This window comes from Phocoena phocoena, chromosome 7, assembly GCF_963924675.1.
Source record: "Phocoena phocoena chromosome 7, mPhoPho1.1, whole genome shotgun sequence".
In the NCBI taxonomy this organism is placed as follows: domain Eukaryota; kingdom Metazoa; phylum Chordata; class Mammalia; order Artiodactyla; family Phocoenidae; genus Phocoena; species Phocoena phocoena.
In genome coordinates, this window is record NC_089225.1 from 70,496,970 (window position 1) to 70,524,536 (window position 27,567).

Genomic DNA, 27,567 nt, shown 5'->3' on the forward strand with positions numbered 1-27,567 from the left:
GTGGGCTCAGTAGTTGTGGCTCACGGGCCTAGTTGCTCCGTGGCATGTGGGATCTTCCCAGACCAGGGCTCGAACCGGTGTCCCCTGCATTAGCAGGCAGATTCTCAACCACTGCGCCACCAGGGAAGCCCTAATTACTTAGTGTTTTAATTTAATCTTATGTTTATTTTACTTCTACCTTTTAAAGTATATGTTATTTTTATTCCTAGGAAATTCCTTAAAATAAAGCATTTATTTCACCAGTGTCAGTCTATAATGCTTCTTTAATGTCAGATCAGAGGTAGTGTTTCAAAAGGAACAGTACTCAAAAGCCACGACAGTTCCTGCCACGTAGCTGAGTTAAAATGAAGACTCTCCACCAGGTAAAATTTTTAAAGCCTAGTCTGAGATATTTTCTGTACTTAAAAGTAAGAAACTATATCGGCTTTAAAAAACAACAAAAACAACTTTATTATTTACATTTTGCATTAATTAAGACAGGGTACCTGTTATTTATTGACATATATAATTGTTTAATGGAATTTTACTATACGTTGAACTTATTTGAAACAACCTAACTTTCTCTTCTGTCTATTTCAGAGTAATTGCCTAACAATGACCTCTCTAAATTTGTAATTTCTGGAATCTGCACTAATTCAGTTCATCTCTGATAAAATGTTCCGATGCTTAGAATTCTCTCAGTCATTCTACAAACTTATTTATGTTGCAAATGCATATTGAGGACGTGCTATCTCTAACCAGGCGCTGTGCTGGATGTGATAATCCGGAACATTGGCATTCTGTTCTGGAGGAACTGACATCTGGGTGAAGGATCCAGTCACGGACGAGAACCTGCATGAAGCAAGATAACTTTAAAAAAGGAATACGCGGTATGCGACGGTGAAGGGAGCACCTATCACAACCTGGTGAGGTCAGTGTACCAGACTGTTTTACAGGGAAGGTGATGCTGAGCTGAGCCCTAAAGGAAAAGGCTTTGAGGATCACTCACTTGTGCGAGGGAGGCCTGCCAGTGCAGGCAAAGGTCTGGAAACGTGATCTGCTGACAGCTATGAGGGTATGTTAGAGAGTCTATATTGCTAGACTTTCAAGTGCATAGGAGAAGAGGAGGGGCTCATTCTCCCTGACTTTATAGTGATCGGAAGATTAGACTTTAGTCCTAAATTCAAATTGCTTCAACCTTAAAAAAGTTTGTATCTAAGAGTTTGACTGAAGTCACAGTTCTTTTGTTCTTGAATGCAAGATGTTCTAGAAATGGTCTCTAACCAGGTCTTTCACTTTGGGACAGGAAATGTTCAAAGAGCAAAACTGTAAACCATGGAGTCCTTCTGAGGAGGAATGTTGTTTATGCACCAGCGGAAGCCAAGGCTCAGCGAGCTTGTGGGTTGAGGGAGAAGGAGATGGGGTTCAGGACCCTGGGTTCTGGCTTGTATGGATCCAGACTGGAGTGACTGGGGAGGGCTGTCCCAGAAGTGTTTCCTAGTCATGAAGTAAAGTCATATGAGAGGCTGTCTCCTTCCCAACTGTTTCACTTTTAACCCAACACAACAAATAGAAAGCAGATTTCCCAGACACTACAGAAGAAGATAAACAGCCTGAGGAAAACTGGACATCTGCAAATCAGCATAGACTAGCTCTCAAATACTTTACATGAATAACAAATTAAAACAGCAGCCAAGCAGGACATGGCAGATGGGGGACTGGGTGGAAAACAGAAGCCTGGGCTGAAGATAAGTACCTGATAAAACGATTCTTTTCAAAGAATGCCAAGAACTCAGATTTGAAGATTAGCCTTGTCAACTTCTTAAGTCTCTGATTCCTCTCAAGAAAAGATGTGATGAATAGATGAGTAAATTATAACGAGTTTTTTAGTAGTTGTTTATAAGTTACTTAAAAGCAGCTCTTTTATATATACACTACCAAACGTAAGGTAGATAGCTAGTGGGAAGCAGCCGCAGAGCACAGGGAGATCAGCTCGGTGCTCTGTAATCGCCTGGAGGGGTGGGATAGGGAGGGTGGGAGGGAGGGAGACGCAAGAGGGAAGAGATATGGGAACATATGTATATATATAACTGATTCATTTGGTTGTAAAGCAGAAACTAACACACCATTGTAAAGCAATTATACTCCAATAAAGATGTTTAAAAAAAAAGCAGTTCTTTTAAGCCTCTTAAATGTTTCAGTATACTATTAATTTACGTTATATAGAAGATGACTGACTTAGCAAACGCACACACTGGTCCAGCCAATTATCACAGACCTCAAAGTAGCAGAGTCAAAACCAATGAGGCTATCCTGATGCATGTTAGCCCACACTGTTAATTTAGCATGTGAAGCTAGATTTAAAAGCAAAAACCTATTACCCTTCATATGAGGCTCCATCAGTTATTAATTAAAGATTCTGCATTCTGCTTTTCCCTGGTATGATTCTGTCCTGCTCGACTGTTCCCTGGAACAGTGGTCTTTTATCTCCATCCACCTTCTCTCCCACCTAAGTGTGTGCCACCAACCCATGGAAGATTTGATGGACATGGACATGAGCCCCCTGAGGACCCAGAACTATCTTTTCAGTTGTGAACTAAAGGCCGACAAAGATTATCACTGTAAGGTGGATAATGATGAAAGTGAGCACCAGTTATCTTCAAGAACGGTCAGTTGAGGGGCTGGTGCAAAGGATGAATTGCACGTTGTCGAAGCAGAGGAGATGAATTATGAAGGCAGTCCAGTTAAAGTAACACTGGCAACTTTGAAAATGTCTGTGCAGCCAACAGTTTCCCTTGGGGGCTTTGAAATAACACCACCTGTGGTCTTATGGTTGAAGTGTGGTTCAGGGCCTGTGCGTATTAGTAGACAGCACTTAGTAGCTGTGGAGGAAGATGCAGAGTGAGAAGATGAAGAGGAGGAGGATGTGAAACTCCTAAGTATACCTAGAAAGCGTTCTGCCCCAGAAGTGGTAGCAAGTTTCCACGGAAAAAAGTAAAACTTGCTGCTGATGAAGATGAAGATGATGATGAAGATGACGCTGATGACGATAACTTTAATGATGAGGAAGCTGAAGAAAAATCTCCAGTAAAGAGGTCTGTACGAGATACTCCAGCCAAAAATGCACAAAAATCAAACCAGAATGGAAAAGACTCAAAACCATCAACACCAAGATCAAAGGGTCAAGAATCCTTCAAAAAACAGGAAAAAACTCCTAAAACACCAAAAGGACCTAGCTCTGTAGAAGACATTAAAGCAAAAATGCAAGCAAGTATAGAAAAAGGTGGTTCCCTTCCTAAAGTGGAAGCCAAATTCAGCAATTATGTGAAGAATTGTTTCCAGATGACTGACCAGGAGGCTACTCAAGATCTCTGGCAGTGGAGTAAGTTTCTTTAAGAAAATAGTTTAAACAGTTTGTTAAAATTTTCCATCTTATTTCATTTCTGTAACAGTTGATATCTGGCTGTCCTTTTTATAATGCAGAGTGAGAACTTCTCCTACCGTGCCTGATAAATGTTGTCCAGGTTCCATTGCCAAGAATGTGTTGTCCAAAATGTCTGTTTAGTTTTTAAAGGTGGAACTCCACCCTTTGCTTGGTTTTAAGCATGTATGGAATGTTATGATAGGACATAGTAGTAGTGGTGGTCAGACAAATGGAAATGGTGGGGAGACGAAAATATACACGTGAAATAAACTCAGTATTAAAAAAAGATTATGCATTCTTATACATTAAATACATATACACAAAGGCCTCTTTTTTTAAAAAATAAATTTATTTATTTATTTATTTTGGCTGTGTTGGGTCTCTGTTGCTGTGCATGGGCTTTCTCTAGTTGCGGCGAGCGGGGGCGACTCTTTGTTGCGGTGCGCAGGCTTCTCTTGTTGCGAGCACAGGCTCTAGGCACGCGGGCTTCAGTAGCTGTGGCATGTGGGCTCAGTAGTTGTGCCACACGGGCCCTAGAGCGCAGGCTCAGTAGTTGTGGTGCATGGGCTTAGCTGCTCCGCAGCATGTGGGATCTTCCCGCACCAGGGCTTGAACCCATGTCCCCTGCACTGGCAGGCAGATTCTTAACCACTGCACCACCAGGGAAGTCCACAAAGGCCTCTTTTTAAGACAAAAAAAACCCAGTTATAAATAGACTGCAAAGCATGATGAACCTCCCTAGCCAATTGGCAGGGTGCTCCCTGTTGCAAAAACATCCCAGCAGAGGAGTCTGTCATCTGTTATGAGGCATCCAAGGATCTGAGTGCTTGGGAGGCAGAGCTCCTCTCTAGCTCTGGGAAGCCCAGCTCTGGCTGGGGGCTAAATCAAGAATTACTGTGAAGCTCTTGAAACCTACAGATACAAAAAAAAAAAAACCTCAAACCTCTCAGATATTTTGTATTAAAAGTTTTGGGGGGGCTTCCCTGGTGGCACAGTGGTTGAGAGTCCGCCTGCCGATGCAGGGGACGCGGGTTCGTGCCCCGGTCCAGGAGGATCCCACATGCCGCGGAGCAACTAAGCCCATGCGCCACAACTACTGAGTCTGCGCTCTAGAGCCCGCAAGCCACAACTACTGAGCCCACGTGCTGCAACTACTGAAGCCTGCATGCCTAGAGCCCTTGCTCTGCAACAAGAGAGGCCATCGCAATGAGAAGCCCACGCACCACAACGAAAAGTAGCCCCCGCTCGCTCCAACTGGAGAAAGCCCGCGCGCAGCAAGGAAGACCAAACACAGCCAATAAATAAATTTATTAAAAAAAAACAAAAGTTTTGGGGGACTTACTTGGTCACCACAATGAGAAGCCCGTGCACCACAATGACGAGTAGCCCCCGCTCGCCACAACTAGAGAAAGCCTGCTTGCAACAACGAAGACTCAACGCAGCCAAAAATAAATAAATAAATTTATTTTTAAAAAAACAAGAAGAACATTTTCCTTAGAGATAAAAATGGCAGACACCCCTAACATCTAAATAACAAGTAAGGCCCAACATCAGTGAGGCTGCCAGCACAGAAATAATAAAAACAGTTAACATCCAAAAAGGTCTCTTTCCTACCAAAGTTTTAAAAAGTCTCCCTTAAACAATGAGTTAGAGGAAATATAAAAATAAAAAGTTTTGGGTAGAGTTCTAGAGACAGCAGACTCAAAACATAGGTGAGGCTCCAACAAAGCCTGATGGTAGGGCAGATCAGTACACCTTGCTGCTGATTTAAAAACCTAATCTACAGTACTGCCTCACAATTAAGAATTAATGCACTAATACAAACCTAAATTTGTAAAATTATTGTTGAACTCTGCTTCCTAAGAAAGATCTTTCAGGATCCTTTGAGTTGCTTAGTTCTTAAGGGCAGTATTAAATGGGATACTATCTTTGTCTAATGTAAATATGGTCACCATCTTATAATTAGGAGACATGAAGTCAGAGAGGTAAGGAATTTTCCTTATACCACACTGCGGAAAAATGAGTTTGTAATAGAACTCAAATATTTTCAACCAGTAACTAGAAATGACAACAGTCATATAGCCAACTTTCTATTATCATGGTTTTTAATTCTTTCCATGACTTTTTGTGTTTCTTGGATTCTCCAATCTATAATGTAGGTACTACTGGCATTTACCATTTTACATGTGAGGAAACAAGCACAGAGTAGCTGCATAACTGCTCCAGTATCACACACAGCTGGTAAATATGGAGGCAGGAGGGAAATTCATAGTCCATGCTCTTAACCACCGTACTGTTCACCCTTTATGTCTCTACCTACTTCCCCAAATAACAGTTTGTGGGTATTTTGTCTATCAGACACCGTGAATGAACTCACCATAGAGTAAGTCCTCCATCTAGACTCAAAGGGAAAACAAAACCACAAGGGTGTCTTTTGGTCTAACAATCTGTGACCCAGGATCTGCTGAGAGGAGGCACCCCACTTACAATTCCTGCCACAGTCTCTGTGGTTCAGGGCCTCAACCCTCCCTAATCCCACCAGCATTCACATTAGTTGTCATCAAGCATTCTCTCCATGTACAACATTGTTTGTTTTATAGAAACATAAAAACACGTTTCAACCACCCATCTGTTGCTTAAATCTCCTCTATGATACACTGGCCAAGTGGTCCGGAAATTTGAAACTTCCCATGGTAGCACATTCCATCCTGGTTGGCTTTCACTAAGAAACGATTTCCTCATGTTGAGAAAAAAAAATCTGTAGCTTCCTTTTATTTTTTCCAATTATAACTATTAGATCTAATCTGTTTGTTTGTTTTTATTTTGAGAATTTAAATAAACATTACAGGTCCTACCCCCAGAAAAAATGTAGTCTGTAGCCATGCACAAAAGCTGACAAGCAGACCTCCTAAGGCATATAATGGTCCGTGGGCCTTAAGTTTAGAAACCCTCTTCGATAATAACCCTTCAAATGCTGTACGGGGGAGAGCGCTCTTCCTCTCTGTACTGTGCACCGGGTCCAAGAAGAGACTTGTGTTCTTTTCTCCCCACTGAATTGCATCTGCTTATATTTTGGTCTCTCGTTTCAGCCCATGGAGACCTTTCTGAACCCTGGTCCTGTGATCTAATCAATTCACTATCCCTCCTTCATAGGCTTCCTATGACACACAAGGAAGTGTGCACATTTAACAAACAGAATATAATCATATGCAGTTAAGTTTGTCACCCAGGAGACCTGCTTCTGTTCCGATTTCTTCATCAGAACCAATTAATTCAGGAATTAGACTAACCAACTCAGAGGGTACGAAAACACATGAGAGCCACATGATTGAAGGTCTAGGTACTGACTGCAAAACTTCCTTTTACAGTTTAGCATGTGACCTCAGGACACCCAAGTATTTTCCCAGGCCTAAAGCAGCCCTGCAACTGTAGTCTTCCTAAATAAAACAGAATGGCTGCCCAGGGGCTAACTCTTTGGCGTGAAGGATTCTCATGGCCCGCAAGCTTACAAATGCCATGGTGGGTATTAGGGCTTTTTTAATGATTTAATTTACTTGTTTTTAAATGAATTTTTTCATGCTTCAAGAGTAGCTTCTAGTGTTCTAGCATTTTGTGGACAACTTCACATTGATCCTGTCCAAGTACTTTGTAGATTTTATAAATTAACTCATAACACTTCTAGTGTTTGTCATTTCATAACTAAGAGTTTTAATATAGCCAGCATTGTGGAAGAAGATTGAAAAAAGATTTGAGTCAGAGGACCCCACTCTGTCATTAACTAACCAAGTGATCACAAGCAGTTCTTCTCTCCTTTCTGGGCCTCTTATTTCTCATGTGTAAAAGGAGGGAGCTGGGTTACTTCTTCTGTAACGTCTCCTCCAGTTTTCAATATCGTTTTATTCTAATTTTGTTAAATTAGGTGGATGCCCTGAAGCATCAGAACAATTACAAGTAGCAGTATCTGGATTCCTTTCTGTGCTTTAAACTTCAAGGCTGAAAATATGATTTTAATACACAACGGCTATCACAAAACATCCTTTCACTATATTAGTGACGCATGGTAGGTCACAGGACACAATCTCTCTATTCCAATGATTCCTAAACTTTGGAAACACCTAGGGAATTTTAAAAATTGATAATGCCTAGATCCTACCCCCAAATGTTCCAATTTAATTGGGAAAGAGTGAGACCACCTGGACCAGCAGAATTATAAAACCTTCTCCAGTTTAGAACCACTGTTCCAGTCCATAGTTTTCAATTCTGAATGCTTGCAAGAATCACCTGATAACTTTTCAAAGCCTGCCAATGCCTAGATCCACTTCCAGATTCTGATTCAATTGGCCTGTGGGACCAGGGCATTGACATGTTTTTAAACTCTGCAGGGGACTGTAATATGTAGACAGGGTTGGGAGCTACTCCTCTAAACTCTACTTCACAAGTTCCTTCTACTTGATCGTCCTCACATACTGCTCCACCTCACACTGGCTATTCATCGAATGAAAAAATTTTGGACCTGGTTACAAGGTACAGCACCACCTCCACTATATCAACCTGGTGTCATAACTTCCTGCTTTTTCTCTAGGACCATAACATCTTATCTTGTCAGTTAACCAGTGCTCCCTGTTATGTGACTTGAATTGCCCAGCTATGAGCTCTCAAATGCTTCTTTCAGATTGTAGTACCACTTCTTTCTATCAATTTCTGTCTGCTTTATGCATCAGTTTTCCCTAGTACCTTGAATGCCTTTGCCCAGTATTCTAAACTTCCTCTGGATCCTGGATTATCCTGATAAAATTTCTCCTATGATCCCAACTAACTACGATTAAATGGAGTCTAAAGGACATACCCAACTGAAAAAAAATCTGCCTATTTTCACCAACAGCTAACCAATGCTAGGCACATATAGCAAAGGGATTGGACACACACACACACACACACACACTTTCTAAAACTGTAACACTTTCTTCCATTCAACACTGGCTTCAGTTCTGGACAGGTACCTTAAGAAACACAAGAATCAATCTTGGAAAAGTGCAAAGATGAGAACTGTACATTCTCAAGGGAATTAAGAAGTTACCAAAAGAAGGTGTAAGCAAAGATTAGACCCTCAGTCTAGAAAAATGAAAGCTGACGGTGAATCATTTTTAAATCGTGACTAAAATAATATTATTTTCTCAAATATGGAACATAGAAGCTGAAAGAACAACTTTCTAGGACAAATAAAAGATAATACTGCATAGTAAGTATAAAACAAAATTATAAGGAGCTTATACAGGTTAAAGATAAATAGGTTCTTTGACAGCTTAGATAAACTTGATAAATGAGATAAAATGGGTTTTTCAGGAAGAAAAATTACTTAACATTTGGGGGGGAACTTTATCAGTTTTTAAAGTACTTTCATACACACACATGTTTTTATTCAAGTCTTATAAAAAACCTGAAGTTAGAGCTGTTCTGAGAACATTCTGAACATTTTGAGGCCAGTATTACAAAGGTATCCAACATCTTCCACAAAAGCTCCTTTGAGATGCTGATACTGGGCTGGCCAGATATTCGCTCTAGAGGCATTTATATTCTTTATGACCAGAGGTGGATTTACCATGAATCTAATGAAGCTTTAAGCTTTAATCACTTCTCTTGCAAGGGTTTTTTCCCAGTCTTAATTGGAGCCCTGACAGTAGGTTTTTGTCAAATAGCAAAAGTAAGTTGTTATCATCTGTTGTGACTTTTTTCTTCATTCTGAATATTTATTTTCGAACATACTCTGTATTGGAAACTTTATATTCTTTTTCTTAAATATGGAATGTGGTACCCCTCCTGCTTATGAGCTATTATTACTAAGTCATAGCATCCTGCTACCCACTGCAAGGCCATCAATATCCTCCTCTTTGTCTTTTAACCTTCCTTCTCCATCAACACTCAGCCTTTGAGTTTCAGCTGTTCCTTGCTCTCTCCTCGGTCATATTTCTCCTTTCGGATGACCGTCTCCTCACAGGGAATGTCTTCCCAAGGAAGACTCAGAGTATCAGGTAAAGCTTTCCAGTTATTCCCTTTCTCTTCCCTGGACCAGCTCTCCTCCTTTTCCTCAACCTTGGAGAAGGTTCTCAGTCTGAGAGAACTCAATTTCTACTCGGAACTCTGTCTGCTGTGTCTTCCCAGCTTTGCCCTTTCATTTCAGTCACACGCCCTTCTCCTGTTCCTCAGAACCTTTCTTGCTGCCTTTGCCCACACTCAGCACCTTCAGCAGTTATGGTCTCCTTTAGTGGTTTCTCTCTTCTGAGTTTCCATTCCTTCCCCAAAAGTAAAAAATACACTAAAGACTGAAAATGCCTTTTATCTTGAGTTGTTTTGGCACAAGTGTCCCAGAAGGAAGGGAGAGAGAAGATGTGTGGCAGTTACTCCTGGGCCAAACCTGGGAGCAGTGCTTTCCCCTGCTGTGGATAAGTTGCCAAAATAGACACTGGGAAATGAAAAAAAAGAAAAAAAAAAGTTTTTCCTTCCATGAAGTGTGGTTTCCCGCACCTGGAGCCTGAGCGAGGCAGAAAGTGTGGGGATGTGCGTCACCTGAGGTATCCATTTACACACATGCACACAACCATAGAACATGGGTCAGAAGTGTTAGGACTGACTTCAGGAGCTCAGCTATGAAATAAAGATTCCACTGTGTCTACCCTAAACTACCCACCCAATATAGAAAAAGGGAAATTTTTATTTTACAAAGATTTTAATAATGCAGGCTTCAGCTCAAAGAACTGCAATACTTTGAAGTTTATCTAGAAGATATAATTAAAACATAGACTATCTCAGTCACTGAATATTTTAGTTATCATGGTGTTTTCTGGTTTAAGCAATACTAAATAGTGATTCTGAAAAATGTTTAAAATATGTTACAATGTTACAGTGTCTTAATTTTCCTCCCAGAAAACCGTCTAATGGGTTAAATCAGATTTAAGTAAAGATTTTAATAAAGAAGCATTTAAATGAGAGTCCAGGGCAGGATCAGCATTGTGGTTCAATGGAAACACACAGAGTCTGCCAAGAAAAAAAGAGGAAGGGATTTGACCTTTGCCTTAGATTTCAGTCTAGGAATTTGCAGTACTTTAATGCTACATATTTTGTTCAACCAACAAAAAGCCACAATGTTTATGGAAGCTCAGGAAAGTCAACTTCTTCTCACTAGGTATTCTCAGTACAATAAAATATTAATGCTGTGCTAAAATTATAAATTTTCATATATACAAGAGCAAACTGTGCTGATTTCCTAGGTGCAAAAGATTTAGTAATTAAAATAAGTGAACTTATGGGTAAACACATGCCCCTAGATATTTTTTCACATCTGTCATTTGCTAGCTCCCCAGTGTCAATTTGAGCGCCCCCGTACTGGGATATCTCTTTGGGGAGAAGAAAACTACAGCCTACACATAGAAACAAAATCCTGTGAATTCCTGACAGTTCTAACATTTTTGACATAAAGATTTTTAGTTAAATATGTATGCCTTGATTTTATCCTACCCATTATCACCACCTTGGTCATTCACTCACTTTCAGTAGCTCAACGGTATACATTCACTGAAAATGCTGAATCACAATGCTATGAGGTATTCATGCAATCTCCTGCTAAGGATTACCCATAATGAAGAAAGCTCAATGATGACTGGCTAAATAATGACCAATATAGAGTTTAGTCCACTATTTATATTGCCTATCTTTCACTCCATTCTTGAGCTGAGTTCCATAAACCTACATTGCCTCAGGCATAAGGAAACAAAAATACAGGTCAGAGTCTTTGCAATATTAGACCAGGGTTTACACCATAAAAAAAAAAAAAGAAAGAAAATGCTGAAGACAATGACAAACATGAAAACAGTTTCCCAAAAGGGTTGGACTAGCTTCTTTGAGTCATCACAATAAAAATGGACTAACATTCAGCAGAGTCATCAATGCCACTTACGTCACATGCAGACTAAAAAAAACATCAAAGCCCAAACATCATGTAACACAAAGCAGAAAAAGTTGGGTACATCCACCCTCTTCATAGCAGTGGCCACAGCAATCATCTTTCAAATCTCAGAGAAATATCCCAGCAAACTGATACTCAAATGAGTAAATATTTATGCTACGCATTAAAAAATAGTTTCATATAACCTTATGTGTCTTTTCTCCTCACTGTACCTTGCTGTCCTTTTACTCTATTACCTCTGTTTGGCATATAGTTGAATTTTACATATGAATAAACAAATGATGGAAAGAAAATTGAATATCTTGGGATATGATATCTAATTCTTAAAAATAAGAATTCTTAAGTATGCTTGAATTGGGAGAATTTCCTGGGGAGTGGGGTGGGAGGCTAAAGGATGACGTATTTTTAGTGCACAAAAAAGTTTTCATTAGTTATTTGATTTCTTCATTTATTCAGCAAATATTTTTTGTCTATCATCGGCACACCAGGAATTGTTCTAGGTTTCTGGGATTCAATGATCAACAGCACAGACTTGGACACTGATCTCATAGAATTTACATTCTAGGGTGGGGGGAAATAGTTAAAAAATAAAAATGAGCACAAAAATAATGATACAGTTATGATTGTGATTAGGACCAAAATGGGACTTTTTGGAGAAATGGAAAGGTGAGGGCCAGATTGTACAGAGCCTTATATACCGTGTTAAGGATTTTCTGTTTTATCCTAAGATAAATGGTAAATATTGTGAAATTTAAAGCAGGAATATACCATGATTAAATTTTCATTTTGAAAAGAATACCCTAGGAGTCTAAAAGTAGAAAGGATTAGAAGAGATGAGAAAAACACGATTATGGCAAGAGTGGGTGAGAGTAAATGTCCAGCTGGGAGGCTACTGCTGTAGTTTAGGCAAAAGATGATGGCAGTTAGTTAAGCCACAGGAGTAGCAGTGGACACGTGGAGATGTGACCAGATCCAAGATTCATCCGCAAGGTGCAAGGTGCTTATCAAGTAGATAATAGTCAACAGTAACATCAGCGTTTCTGTCATGAGCAACTGGAAGGATGGGGGATGGGAAGACTGAGAATATTAAATAAAGATTAGGTTTGAGGGATAAGTAGGTTTGAGGGATAAAATCCATGAGAGGTAACCAAGAGGAGATAGCAAGTAAATGTTGTACATACAGTTTTGTAGCTCGGAAGGGAGATCTGTGACGGAGAAAGCAATCTCTGAGTCATGGTGAATACATAGTATTTTTTATAAGCTGTGGAAGTGAATGAGATTTCATGGGAAAAGAATGTGGGGTAAGAAAGAAACAGGGTCCAAGACTGATCTTTGAAGAACTCTAATTGCTAAGTAGAGGATGAGGCTCTACCAAAGGTGAATGAAAAGGGTTGGCCAGATGGGGTAGAAAGAACACTAGATTGTGTGTTACACTAAGTTGTGTGTTACAGAAGCCAAGAAAAGAGATAATTTCAAACAGATAAAGTGATCATGCAGGGAAGTCAAGTAAGAGGAGGATTTTGCAATGGGGCCACCATTGAGATCTTAGCCAGGACAGTTTGAGTGGCATGGTAGATTGGAGAGAACTGAGCTATGAAAGGGAAGTGAAGGCATTAGGAAAATGTGCATACAATAACCCTTTCCAGAAGCCTGATCATGGACAAAATTTTGAGGTTCTATTCTTGGTTATGTAGACTGCATTTCTCCATTTGTGAAATGAGGGTGTGAATATAATCACATTCAGAAAATAACTCAGAAATGCAAGGGAAAAGCCCTGTGATTGGCATCACTCAATTCAGTTGATTTCAAATAATATTTATTGAGCACATGATAGATCCTGGGACACAGAGGTGAATAGGACAAGGTGCATTCTTGCCAAGAGCTTATGATTTAATGGAGGAGACAGAATAAAACCCATAAATTTCTTTAAATGCAGTAAGTTTGAAGATGAAAGTATGCGTGATGTGCCATGAGAGAAAAGAAGAGGGGCATATAGCCCAACCAGAAAATCTGAGAAACTTCCTGGAAGGGAAGACACGTGAACTAAGCTGTGGAGAAGCAAATAGGAATTAGCCGAGTGGTAAGTAAAGATACACCATGGAGGGAATGCATGAACATAAGCAAAGGCCCAGAGAGGTGGAACACAATTTAAATTCTGTGTACACCCTGTCCATGATTTGCTCAGAGCATCTGCAAACACGTCAGCTACTAGAATGTAAAGAAGAGTGTGAGAGTTAAGTCTGGAGAGGTAGACAGGCCAAGCTCCTGATGAACTTGTGTGCCATGTTAAGAAGATTTGACTTTAGTAACTATCTGGATTCAAATTTAAGATCAACCACCTATTAGTCCTGTGACTTTGGACTATTTCCTTAGACTCCCAGAGCTTCAATTTCCTCAATGAGAGTTTTTATTTTTAATTTCCTTAAATGAGAGCTTAAATAGTACCTAATATGAAAATTTCATGAACTCTCAATTAGGGTTAAAAATTATCTGAGCAGGAAGCAGCCTTAGACTCATCCAATCTACTTATTATATATATACGGAAACTGAGTCCCAAGGAGATGAATAACTTACCCAAGTTCATGCTTCGAAGAAGCAGCAGAGCCTACGGCAAATCTAAGTTCTATTATATGACACTACTGAACATTCCTTTTTTCCAGGAGTTAAAAAGAAGTTTGAAGCAACCAAAAAATCAAAGGGGTGGCAGAGGACAGGATTTCAAATGCCAGAGTGTCAGTAGAGATGACATTTTCTGATGATGAGCAACAAACTGAAGGTTGAGAATTAAGACAGGGACAAGGCTGGGATGTGCTAGTCACTTTCTTTCTTCCTGGTGCAAATCACCATGAACTCACAGCTTGCTACGTATATCGCAAGAGACATGGGTTTTGACAGAAGCCAGGCTAGGTTCATATCCCTGTTCCGCAATTTATTAGCTGTGTGACTTGAGTCAACTCTTTTCTGTATCTGTAAAATCTGAAAATGATGCCTCACTGATTCCTTGAATAAGTTAGTATATATGGACACGCTTAATATATTGCCTCACACAAAGGAGGCACCTGAGTATTTGTTTTCTTTATTCCTTCTGACAAAAATACAGGGCAGACCACCACAGGTACAAGATGAGCCCATTTAATGACATATACCCAGACAATTTATTCTCAAGACCCCCCAGGGAATACGGAAGTGGATGATAGACTATCTTATAGACTATTCTCTATCTTCTAGGTTTCATATCAATCTACTAAGTCCTGGACAGCTGATGACAGATTAGTCAACAGCACAGAGACCAAAGATCAGAGTCTGAATTGACTTGGTGGAGCTTTTAGCTAACAAGAAAGGGACATGTGATGGGTTAGTAGGACAGGTGTGGTGTCTACGATAGAAATAAATGCAACTGAAGGTAAGAAAATGAAAATGAGTGAAGTAGAGAAAGAAGTTGTCAACCAACACGTCATGGTCTCAAACATAAAAATGCTGTGTGGGTAGCCATAAAATGTTCTCTCTGTAATTATTAACAGCTATAGCCTGAAAATTATTTTGAGTTCATTCCAATGTAAATAGTAAGACAGGAAGAGTAAGCACTTTTCTTTAACTGCATGACCTTTAAGGAAGAAAGCATAAAGATTTGCTTAAAGTAGCCATGGAACTAGTTCCATCAAATTCACATGACTGGGTACACTCCAGCCCTCTGATGAAGACAGCAGAGAACGAACCCTAGGCCAGGGGTACATGAGGATTTGAACCATGTTTCATTGTCGCTTCTTTTCTTCCCTGAAACTAGCTGACTTCTCTGTTTGGGGCATTTGGTAACATACACACTTCCTGTTGAAACAGCCAGGCAAAAACAAAGGCAGACTAACCTCTCCCCATGCTCTTAATCTTGAGCCTCACAAGTATTTTATTTGCCAAAGTCATGCCACATATCAACTCTCTTCACATTTCCCAGTCTACAGTTTTCTAAACCTTTCTGTCACAGGCTAGGGGAGGACAAAAATGAATCTCTCTATAACTCCCTCTCCCTTTTTCTGCTTAAGAAATTCTGATAAGAAAAAATTAGGAAATATAGATGAGTCTCATTCACTTTTTAGCTATTCACTGAGTACCTCCAATGGGTCAGGTGCTCTGCTAGGTACAGGAGACACAAAGATAATAAGACATGGATCTTGCCCTCGGGTACTCAGCCTAGTACAGAGACAGACAGGAAAACTAGTCATTGTACTGCAGTGTAACAAATGTAATGAAAGAGGTAAGCAAGGGATTAAAGGGGCTCATCAAGAAAACATTCAAGGCAGATCAAGAAAACATTCATGAAAGAGTATTTTGAGTTGAGTCAAGATGAAAGAACAGGACTTTGCCAGAGAAAAGGGCATAATGGCAGATGTAACAACACGATAAACACAGGGAGGTATGAAAGGACCTGCCAAATTTGAGTATCTGCTAAAAGTTTGTTATTGATGGAATAAGGGTACAATAGAATGGAGTAGGATTGGGGAAATGAGGCCAGAAAAGGGGGCAGAGGCTAAATTATGAAGGGTTTTATATGCCATGATAGAAACATTTTAACTCTATCCAGAAGGTCATAGATACCCATTGAAAGGTATTAATCCAGGGAGTGAATAACTAGATTTTACCTCTAGAAAGGTCATCCTCAGCAGGGTGGAGGTGGAGACAGGATTGGATGGGGTGGAGAGTCGAGATAGGATTTCCAGTGAGAAAGTCACTGTGTTGGTTCATGTGAGTTATGATGGGAACCAGAACTAGAGGACTGGCAATGGGGATGGAGGAGAGGAGGCATATTTGAGAAGTATTTAAGATTAGCCAGCTAATTAAATGTGTAGATGAGGGCAAGGGAGAAGTAACGGTAGATGAACACCAGACTGGGGGCTTTGGCTTCTGGGTAGGTTGTTGTAAAATTAGCTGAAGTAGAAACATGAAAGGACATTAAGGGGAAGATTTGTGTGAATTTATTTTTTATATTTTTATTGTGTCAAGAACACTTAGAATGAGATCCATCTCTTAACAATTTTTTTCAATGTAAAATACAGTATCGTTGACACTATATGTACGATGCTGTACAGCAGATCTCTGAAACTTAAATCATCTTGCTTAACTGAAACTTTATGCTTGTGGAATAGTAATTCCCCATCTTCTCCTCTCTCTAGCCCCTGGCAACCACCATTTCACTCTTTCAGTCTATGAATTTTACTATTTTAGATCTTTCATGAGTGGAATCATGCAGTTTGTGAAATTAGAATCTCAAAGAGATATTAGCACTCCCATGTTCACTGCAGCACTATTCACGATAGCCAAGATGTGGAAACACCCTAAATGTCTATCCACAGATGAATAGATTTTTTAAAATGTGGCATATACATACAATGGAATTTTATCCAGCCTTTAAAAAGAAAGAAATTCTGCTATATGTGGCAATGTGGATGAATATTGAGGACATTATGCTAAGGGAAATAAGCTACTGTGAACTTCTCACAGGATACTAAGTTGATGCTGTCCAATAAGTACTTAGATATACATCAGCTAAATCTTCAGCTGAAGTAGAGAAATTTCTGAAGAAAATCAAGACAAATCATAAAGTTAAGGAGGCAACCAAAAAATTGTACATGACATTCTCTGCCTCTAGAAGTCAGATTTGCTTAGGAAATCAAGTAGTAACTAAAGTACTTTAAGAAACATGTTTTCATTTTATTATCAAAACAGGAACAGAGGAAGACTGGAAACAAAATTGAGGAAAACACTGTATGTTATACATGAAAGTTAAGAGTGTAAATCCTGAGTTCTCATCACAAGGAGAAATATTTTTTTCTTTTCCTTTTCTTTTGTAGTTATTTGAGATGATGAGTATTCACTAAGCTGACTGTGATAATCATTTCATGATGTATATAAGCCAACTCATTATGCTGTACACCTTAAAAATACAGTACTGTATGCCAGTTACATCTGACATACATCTTCCAAAACAATTTGAGGAAGATAGGCTGATTAACCTGGAGGATGAGAAAGATTTCCTAAGACGAAAGACTGAGATCCTAGTGGACACCTTGACAGATTTAAATGAAGGTTAATAGGCCAGGAGAGACTAATATGAGAAAGGGTGCTCCATGTCTAACTGTCCTTTCAGAGGGTTTTAGAAAGGGGGAAGATGGGTCAACTGCTATCAGATCAGAAATTGTGCCTTCCTGTAACGGCTCTGAGAGGGCAGAAAATGATTGAGAAGCATCTCCTTAAAGTCACAGAGACTGCAAATCAATTGGGGAACTTTAAATATTTAGAGAAGTGTACACAGTGGTTACAGAATATCTGGACGGGTACGATGCGGGAAGATAAGGAAGATCAGCGTAAGATGCTCAGGGCATTACTGGGTAACGAAGTAGAAACAATGAATAAGCAGAAACTCTGGGCACGTATGAAGTAGAAAAAAAGTTAGGGTTAGAGGTAACATAGTTGATCGGTAGTGACAAGAGCAGTATAAGAAGTCAACACGGAGCTGAGTCACCATTATCATGGGCTCAATATTTCACACTGAGGAAGCCACAAAATAACCCAGTCCCCAAGAGTGTTTCACCTCCATGTGGGCCACTTACAGGGCTATTCCTCTTTCCATGAAATTTCTATTACATTTTTTCTACAAATATATTTATAATTAAACTCCCTCAGTACCTGGGGGTAGTCTGAGATCATACTGTTCTCTCTTTTTCTGGCAGCCAAAACTGCATAAGATACCGCTCCAACTTTTTTAAGCAGTTAACTACACACTTCTTTTAGTGTGACAGCCAGAAATGAGTGAAATAGGTCATAATGTCCAACAAGAAGTCAAGAGAAATGATCACCCTCTCCACTCTGAACATCATCCCCTTTTGCTGGCAGCCTCATTGCACTGCCCGTAATGACTTTTCTGTCCATTAAAAGCCTCAATTCTTTTATTATTTATTTATTTATTTATGAAACATACACTTATGGAACTTCTATCATCTATCAAGCACCCTATACAAAAGGAACTGGAGGATGTAAAAGAGAGTAAAAGCAAACACAGTCCCCTGCCTTCATGTAGTTTAGCATCCAATGGGGGAGACAGGCACTGAGCCAATAATCACACTCATGAAAGTATCATCTATCACACATGAGGGAGGAGGTGGCCCAGGACCACTCATGCTCCCCGTAAGACTGCCTTCCCTTGTCTTCAATCCCTCCAGTGGCACGAAAGAAGAGGGTGCTGCACAGCTCCCTCCCAAGAGAGGCTTATAATCCCTCTACCACTATCTATACTTTATCCCAGTTTCCTGCAGTTAGCACAAAAGGTCCAGGTCTCTCAGGAGTTCCCACAAACCCAAACCCCCTAACTGCTTAAGGCTCTGACTTCAGCCCCACCCTAACTCCTACTCCTCAAGCTCTTCTGCTCTCCCCTGAAGAATGCCCAGTCCAATATCAATTCAAATCCCCCCAATAAATACATAAATAAAAATAAAATCCTCAATGTCCTCAAAATTTCCATGAATGTTCCTATCACCTTTGTGTTCCACCCCAAATCTCCCGCTCCCCTGAGGAATCTGCTTTCCCTGCAGTTGTCTCTGGTGGTGGCTCTTCTATCTCCCTGGGCCTGGAGGGGTGAAATGTGTCTTCCTTGCTCCTCTTCTAAATCTTTTTCTTTCTCTCATTCCTAACCCCTCCCTCCTCTCCCCCCTCCCAGGCTCCCGCTTTGAAATTCGTGTCATCAGATTATACAACCTATTACTTTCCTTACAGGACCCTTTGGCTCACCTGCCCCTCTTTCTTCTCACCTTTAAGCTTCTTCCAACACCTTTACCCCACCCCGCTCTCTTCCCTGGACCTAGTCCAATCAAAGTTTTGGCCCCTATCGCTCCATGGCAACTGCCCTTTTCAAGATCACCCATAACTGCGGCAGTGCTCAATCCAGTGGTCAGTCACAGTCCTCATCTGGTTTCGCTTGTCCTCAATATTTGGCACAGGCTGACCGCTACTTTCTTGCAACATTTCTATCATTTGACTTCCAGAACTTTATACATCCCTGGTTTTCCTTCTAAGTCACTGGACCCTCCTTCTTACTGTCTCCTGCTCATCCTTTCTCAACTTCCTCACTCTAAATGCTCGGGTCACCTTGGACATTTCTTCTCTAGTTCACTTGCTCTCTGGATGATATCATCTAATATTTTTACTTTAAGTGATGTTTACATGCCAAAGACTCACACATTTATATCTATAGTCCAGACCTAGGGTAACCAACTCATCCCAGTTTTCCCAGGACTTTCTTGGTTTTAGCATCAAATGTCCCACGTCCCAGGACCTCCTCAGTCCCAGGCAAACCAGGATGGCTGGTCACCTCACCCAGACTTCTCCCCCAAACTGTAGATTCGTAAATCCAGCTACCTACTCTCTAACTCCACTTGGATATGTACTAGGCATCTTAAAGTTGACGTGTCCAGACTGACCCTTAACCTTTCCTCTCAAATCTGCTTCTCTCATAGACGTGCCCATCTCAGTAAATGGTGACTCCATTCTTCAGGTTACTTATGCCATTAACCTTAATGTAATCCTTGATTTTTTTCTTTCTTCTGTAACTCATCTTCAATCTGTCAACATATTCTGTTGGCATTCTTTCAAATGTATCCAGAATCTGACCACTTTCCTCAATTCTACTGTTATTACCTTGACCAAACCACCATCATATCTTGTCTGGATGAGCACAGACAAGTTTAAAACTGACATCTCTGCTCTACTCCCCAACCCCCATCCACACAGAGTGTTTATTGCCCAAACAGTAGCCAGTGCAATCCTTTGGAAACGTTATGTCAGATCACGTCCTTTGCTTAAATTGCATAATTACTCTCCACCCACTCAGGCTGAAAGCCAAAGTTCTTACGTTGACCTTCCAGGTCCTACTTCACCTGAGCCCTCTCTGTCTTCATCTCCTGCTATTTGCATGTCCATTTACTCTCTTCCAAACATGCCGGTCTTATGGTTGCTCTTTAAACACGGCGAACACGCTTCTATTTCAGGGCTTTTGCCCTTACTCTTCCCTCTGCCTGGCGTAGTCTGCCTTCAGGTATATGCAAGCTTCACCCTCTAGTTCAAATGTTGCCTCATTAGTTCCTCCCTGACTATTTAAAATAGCGTGCACTTGTGCACACAAATGCACTATCTTCTCTCTCTGATGTACTTTTCTCCATAACGCTTAACACCAATGGACATCCTTTATATTTCACTTGTTGATATCTCCTCCATCACTAGATGACAATCCTTAGGAAGGAACTGTTTTATTCACCACTATACCCTCAGCACTTAGAACAGAGCCTGGCACACAATAAATATTCAACAAATATGTGTTATGTAAACAAATGAATGAATTATAAATTGAGATAAGAGCTCCAGAGGGCAGAACTGTACAGACTATGTAATGTGTAACAAAGGAATCTCAGCCTAGAGAGTTAGGGAGGGCTTCCCTATGGAAACACACCTTGAATGGAGACCTGAAGGATGAGTAGGTATTAACCAGATGAGGATGAGAAAACAACATTTCAGACAGAAGGAACAACCTATGCAAAGGCTTTGTAGCAGGAGACTTCAAAGTGTGTTCAAAGAACTGAAAGAAAACCCATATGCCTGGGGTACAGAGAACAAGGAGGATATTTCTAAGACTAAGCTGGGCAGGTATACAAGGGCATGGTTTTTATCTTAATGTCTTAATAAAAAGACATTAGAGGAACTTAATCTGGGGGTAGATGTATATATGACCCAATCATATTTGTGTTATGAAAATATTTACTCAGGCTGTTGTGTTAAATGGAGTGAAGGGGGCCAGAGTAGAAACACTGAGACCAGATGGACCATAGCAATAGTATGGGTGAGAAATGATGGCCCTATAGACTAATAAGGTAGTAGTGGAGATGAATGAGTGACAAATTCTGAGATTCTAGGAGTTAAAATGAACAAAGTCTTGAGAGGAGTTAGAGATAGAGAGAGGGAGAAAGAGGTATCAATGATGATGCCTAAGTTGACTAACAGAAGAGAGAGTAGTAATATTTGCTGATTGGGGGGTACTGGAAGAGGACCTGGCTTGAAAGGGATGGTTTAAGAGTTCCATCTTGGACATGCTAAGTGTGAGGAGCCTTTCAGACATCCAACTCCAAGAGAAATTTGTTGAGCTATTGGACATACAGCACCGGAGCTATGTAGAGATCTGGGCTGGAGAACAGCGTTTGGGGACTATCATTGTAAAGATGGTAATGAGGCCTTGAAATTGATGAGACAGCTGATTTTTTGCATGAGTTCCTACTAAGCCACATCTTTCCACCTCTGTACTCACACAGATAACTTTTCAGGTAAAAGCACAATTATAATTTTACTCTTAATTTCGTTGTGTTAGATTCAGATTATTGCTGTCACCTGTTATAATTTTTTTAAGATTCTCATTCTTGGTTTCCCTCTCCTCTTTCAGCCTTGTATATCCTGCACTACTAATGATAATCAGTAGCAGCAGCAGCATGGCATGAATGTTTCTAATCCATTAATAACCACATGGAACCAAACAAAATGTAAATGTTGTTTTTGGTACCCCACTTGGGACCTCCCTCCAGAGAGGCACTAACAGAGGCAAATCCATGTCAGATCAGTCACAGCAACAGTTCAAAATTCATCCAACTATTCAACAGCCCATGATGTCTCCCAAGGATAGCGTGAGAGAACTTGTAAAATTATTTATGCGTCAGGCAACTTCAGAAACATTACAAGCATACTCTTAAACCTGGTGCTTAAATCCCAGTTCCTTTGTTTGTGACAAGTTTGAGCAAGTTGCTGAGACTCTCTGGGTTATAGTTTCCATTTATAATATACTGATCACAATATCTGTCCCACAGATCTACAGAGAAGATTAAGTGAGATGATGCATGCAAAACACCTGGCACCTAATATATGTACACAAACAGGAGCTTGCTTACTTTTGTGTTATTATTACTACTACCATTTCCCCCAAATCTATGTGCATCTAATTTACTACCAGGTTATATCTTTTTTTTTTTGATAACTTAGTGGGCTCAAGGGAGGATCATAGCCTTATTCCAGCAGATAATAGCAACATAAGAAATCATATTCGTGCAAAGTTGGTCATAAGATGGGTGAAAAGAGTTGTCCAGGAATAAACTACCACTGAGGAATATTTTCAGATACAGCATAGGGGGTGGAAGGACATTACTGGTTGAGAGTGAAAATCAAACTTAACAAAGTTTCTTTTTGTTCAAATGTTGGAAAGCATAGACATGTACCTTTATTATCAATTTAATGCTGAAATATTTACCACTAGCTAAATGTCTTAGGTACCTAGAAAAATAGGGTACTTACAGAAATTTACATTGTAGAAAATATTGAATTTTAGTGGAAAATAAAACTTATAATGGAATTTTACTGAAATCTGGTCTTTTTCTAAGAAAGTATGCACAGGGAAAGCCAAGAGGAAGAGCACAGCTTTTGGAGTCAGACCTAGGCTGGAAATCTAGCTCCCTACTTACACACCGGGTTGCCATTAGCAAGCTTTGCCATGTGTCTAATCTTCAGTTTCCTCATCTACCAAATGTGAAAACTAATGTCAGTGTCATAAGGTTTTTGAGCGCATGAAATGACTTACCATATGCAAGGTGCTTTATACAAAATAAGCATTTAATAAATGTTAGTTCCACCTTCCTAAACACTGCTAGCTACGCAAAGGTAAACAATAGGGAAATAAAAGCCTTATTTTGTTCAAATGAACTGCCCTGCACCCAAGCTATTCTAATAACACACTCTACAAGCTTCTTACTATCTTTCATTTCCAGCACTTATCTTCACAAACCTATCTTGGGGATCCCACCATTCATTACAGCCAAGAGAAGACAATGAAACAGCATCTATTTTTAAACACTTGCTAAAAGCTCCAGACAGGAAAATCTATTTCTAACGATTTTGTGTTTAATCCCATGACACTTGGTAGATGAAAAATGAATATCATTCTTTGATTGTAACTGTTCTTAGAAGTCACTGAATTTAAATATATATATATATATTAATCAGTATAATACATGCATGTGGTGACAAAGCAAAAAGGACTCATGATGAAAGCAAAAATAACATTCTCATCCTTCTCTTCTCACCTTCAGTACACACCCTAGAGACAACTCTTTCGGTTGTTTCTGTTTCTAGTTTTGGTGGTTGCCTCCCTAATTCTAGATATCATGATTTTATCTCTGTTTTGACTCACCCACTTTAGACATAGTATTTAGTGAATCCCAAATATGAGAGCTTAAAATTCAGGTCATCTACTCATCTCTATTCCTCTCAATGTATGTTATCATTATTTATAGTTTTTCTGTTAGTTATCTTTACATCTTTAATAATATATTTCAACTCTATTTTTTATTCCAGCAGCTTTGGCAGTATCTGTGGCAGCTACATGTCCTAATAGCATAACGTAATGTAAGCTCCAGGAAGGTAAGGAGTTCTGTCTGATGTTTTTCTTTCTGTTTCCCAAATGCCTAGAACAACACTTACACCCAGTAGGTTCTCAGTAAATATTTGTCAAGTGAATGAATAAATGACTATGCTAATGGTATCAGTGTATTAACATCCTTACCTTTCCTTCTACATGTCCTTTCTCCCATCAGCTGACTTACTTTTTTACATTGTAAAATTATTAATATTTATATATTGTCCTGTAAACATAGCAAAGCCTTCTACATTTTGTCCATAAGTGACTTAGGGCTACTTGTCTTTGCTTTCCCCAAACGTTGTTCAGTTTATTTAGTGAGGAGGCCCCTACACACCAACTGCCTACGTATTGGTTTGGGGAAGGGCGAATGAAGTACCCACTGGTGGCTGTGGTTTCATCACAGACCTCAAGTGAATCCCTTGGTTTCAATTCCAGTTCTCGCTTGCTTGTGGTTGATCCTGAGGCCAGAGACTCTGGGATTCTGAAGAGCAGATCAGCTCTTATCTCCTTATAGCTCCTTATCTATAAAACTAAGGCTCTTCCAGCCTGTTTCATTCACCAAGACATTCCTGTTCATTTTCAGTCTCCCAGAAATTTGTTAAAATCATTTGCTTGGGAACTTCCCTGGTGGTGCAGTGGTTAAGAATCCACCTGCCAATGCAAGGGACACTGGTTCGAGCCCGGGTCCGGGAAGATCCCACATGCCACAAAGCAACTAAGCCCGTGCGCCACAACTACTGAGCCTGTGCTCTAGAGCCCGCAAGCCACAACTACTGAGCCCACATGCCACAACTACTGAAGCCCACATGCCTAGAGCCCATGCTCTGCAACAAGAGAAGCCACCACAATGAGAAGCCCACACACTGCAACGAAAAGTAGCTCCCGCTTGTCACAACTGGAGAAAGTCCGCGCACAGCAACAAAGACCCAACGCAGCCAAAAATGAATTTTTTTAAAAAATCATTTGCTTCTTGAATTGGTTCATCTGCACCTTGATTTTCTTTATTGCTAGTGGCTTATTTCTTTTTGTGCTTTTCTACTTTTATTTCAGTAGATGTTAATATGAAAATGTGTACCTTATTTGTCATCTTAAACCAGAAATGTTACAAGTAATTTCTTAATGTTTTATTTCATTTGTGTGTATGTGAAAGGGATTATAGAATACACGATTTGTTGTAGGCAACTTCTTTCTGCCTTTCCTGCTCTAAGTGCGATTGCCCACTTGAACAATAACTTTTGTTAAGTCTCTTAACTTTTCTTTCTTATTTTAAATTGAACTCTGAAATTTATGTTAATTCCATAATTCATCTTTTTAAGCCACGTTAAAATCTTTTTTTTTTTACCAAAATGCATTTAAAAATAAGAAAACGCATTTAAAAAAGAATATCCCTTTCCTCCCACACACACTATGGATGAGGACAAATCCTACCTCAGAGAGGAATAGACAAGAGGAGAAGGGAGGAGGGGTGAATGAGCCACTGTGTCCTAACTTCCTGCTTATGTGGCCATAGAGCCAACGTACTGACTCAGCCAATATTTTCCAAAAGGGGATGAGGCTGGAGAATTCCAGAAAAAGAGGTCCAAAGATCACCTACACTTATCACACTTCCACCTGAAGAAAAGCAGTTCTCTTACCAAATTCATTATTTCATCTAACAAACATTAGTTTGGAAGAAAGGAGTCTCATAGTTATTGATCATACCATGTTCTAACTCTTCTACCTGTATTACATTTTTTTCATGGTTTCAAGAAACCATGAAAAGGAAATAGGTATTACAGCAGACTCTTGTCATTTGAAGATTTAACATTGGAGGTTTTGGCTATTTGCCAGTAACTCCAAAAGTTTAGGACTTGACATTTTTCTAAAGGATTCACTTGAAGCTGATGCCCCCTTGGAGGCTGAGGTTGCAGAGCAAATGATAAACCAGTGAGTGAGATGGGATTATTGGCAAGCATCTCTCAGTTTGAGTTTGCTTTTCTCACATCTCTTTCCTCTCTGTGTAGCTCTGCAGAAGCGCTCCAGTAGTCTTCTTGCATTTAAGGCTTGCACGTCTCAAGATTATCCCTTGAGTATTTCAAGGGTCTATTATATCAAGACATAAATTAATGTGACAATGTTTACCCAGGAAAAAATGGCAAACTGGGACTCGAGACCATTTTTCTAGACTCTAAAATTCATGGTCTTCCTTAGCTCACCCACTGAGCTTCCTCTAATGCTGGGGACAGGACTGCAGCAATAACTTTTGTCCCCACCAAGTCTGAGGCCCCATAAGGAAGGCTGCACCTCTCCCAGCAGCAAACTGGGCTTCAGGCAGTTTACGGGTCCTGTGAAGTTCAACCTGTCAACAAGGAGGCTTATCTTTTCTTTGTTTGCAGGAAGATACAAAGCTAACTCCCTCCTGAGGACCAACAGAATAAGATGAGCAAACACAAGTCATTCAGTTGAATCAGTCAAATGACCAATTTAATAACAGGTAAAGATGTGTGACCTGGAGAGAATATGTATTAATCGTGAAAAATTGACAAAGAAGCCAAAATCGAGCTCAAAAACAATGGTCTTAAGTTCTGCCAAAGTCAGAGGGAGCCCATGACTTAGGCAGCCCATGGTTCACCAGCTGCATGACCAGCTGGCAGAGTTTTCTACAATACCAATGTTCTCATCCATAATAAAGTGAAATTTAAAGTCTTCCAGTTATTTTTAGCAATCACTAAACCAGTGTCTTTGGGCATGGGAAATATTTTGTCAATGACCAAATCTGCTTCTCTCTCCAAAATATCTCATCAACATGTTTCCTTCAAACCAATTAGCTCTGTTTTAGTAAGAAGAAGTTTGCCCAGAATCTCTTTAAGGAGATTAATGAGATCAATTCTTCCATAAAACTACCAGCATATAATAGGGCCCTAAGTGCCCATCCTCTGACTGAGACTCCAACAGATACTTGTGAGTTTTTCCTACTTTGTGTGGCATACTCTACTTGATATGAATGTTTTGGTTTGTTTTGCTTTGGGGGTTTTTTTTCCTCCAAGAAAAAAGTTCAAAAATAATTTCTTAAAACCAGATAGCATCTGGGCCTCAGGCAGCTTAGTTAGCTGAGATGCCCCTAAATAAATATTATAATCGTTTAGAAAGTACCTAGGCCAGATAATCAGTGAGATTATTAGTGTTTTCTCCTAAAGAACACAGTACAAAGAAAAAATAAAATCTAATTCAATTTGCACAAATAACAACCCAGTACATTCATGAGACACTTCAGAATTACAGAGTAACTTCACATCCATTACTTCATTTAGTCCTTATGAGGTTCTTGTGAAATAGATATTATTCTCTTATTTAACAAGTCAAGTAACTTTCCTGAGGTGACACAGATGCTATATGACCAAACCCAACTCCATTTATTATATATATTATTCCTTTACTGAGGACAAACCTGGTGCCCATACTAAGTGAGGTGTCTCAATGAGTGAGACAGTGTCTTTCTTCACACTGTGTTTGCAGTGTGTGTACACACATTCTCAGTAAAATGTCTAACACTTCCTGGAATGAGCTAGAAAGCAGTTTTTTTGCCAGCAGACAAGAAAACTCCAGCCAGGCATGGTTCCAATTCGGTCCCCCTGCCCTGCTTGGGCTTTGACCTTGATAGATCATAAATCATGTGAAAAGATGCTCAGGGCTCCCCTGGTGGCGCAGTGGTTGAGAGTCTGCCTGGTGATGCAG

General features: G+C 39.9%; 1 pseudogene; it reads left to right on the forward strand.

Moving 5' to 3' along the window:
* Positions 1–2,509: 2,509 nt before the first annotated feature.
* Positions 2,510–3,375, forward strand: LOC136125566 (nucleophosmin pseudogene; annotated as a pseudogene).
* The last annotated feature ends 24,192 nt before the right edge of the window (positions 3,376–27,567 follow it).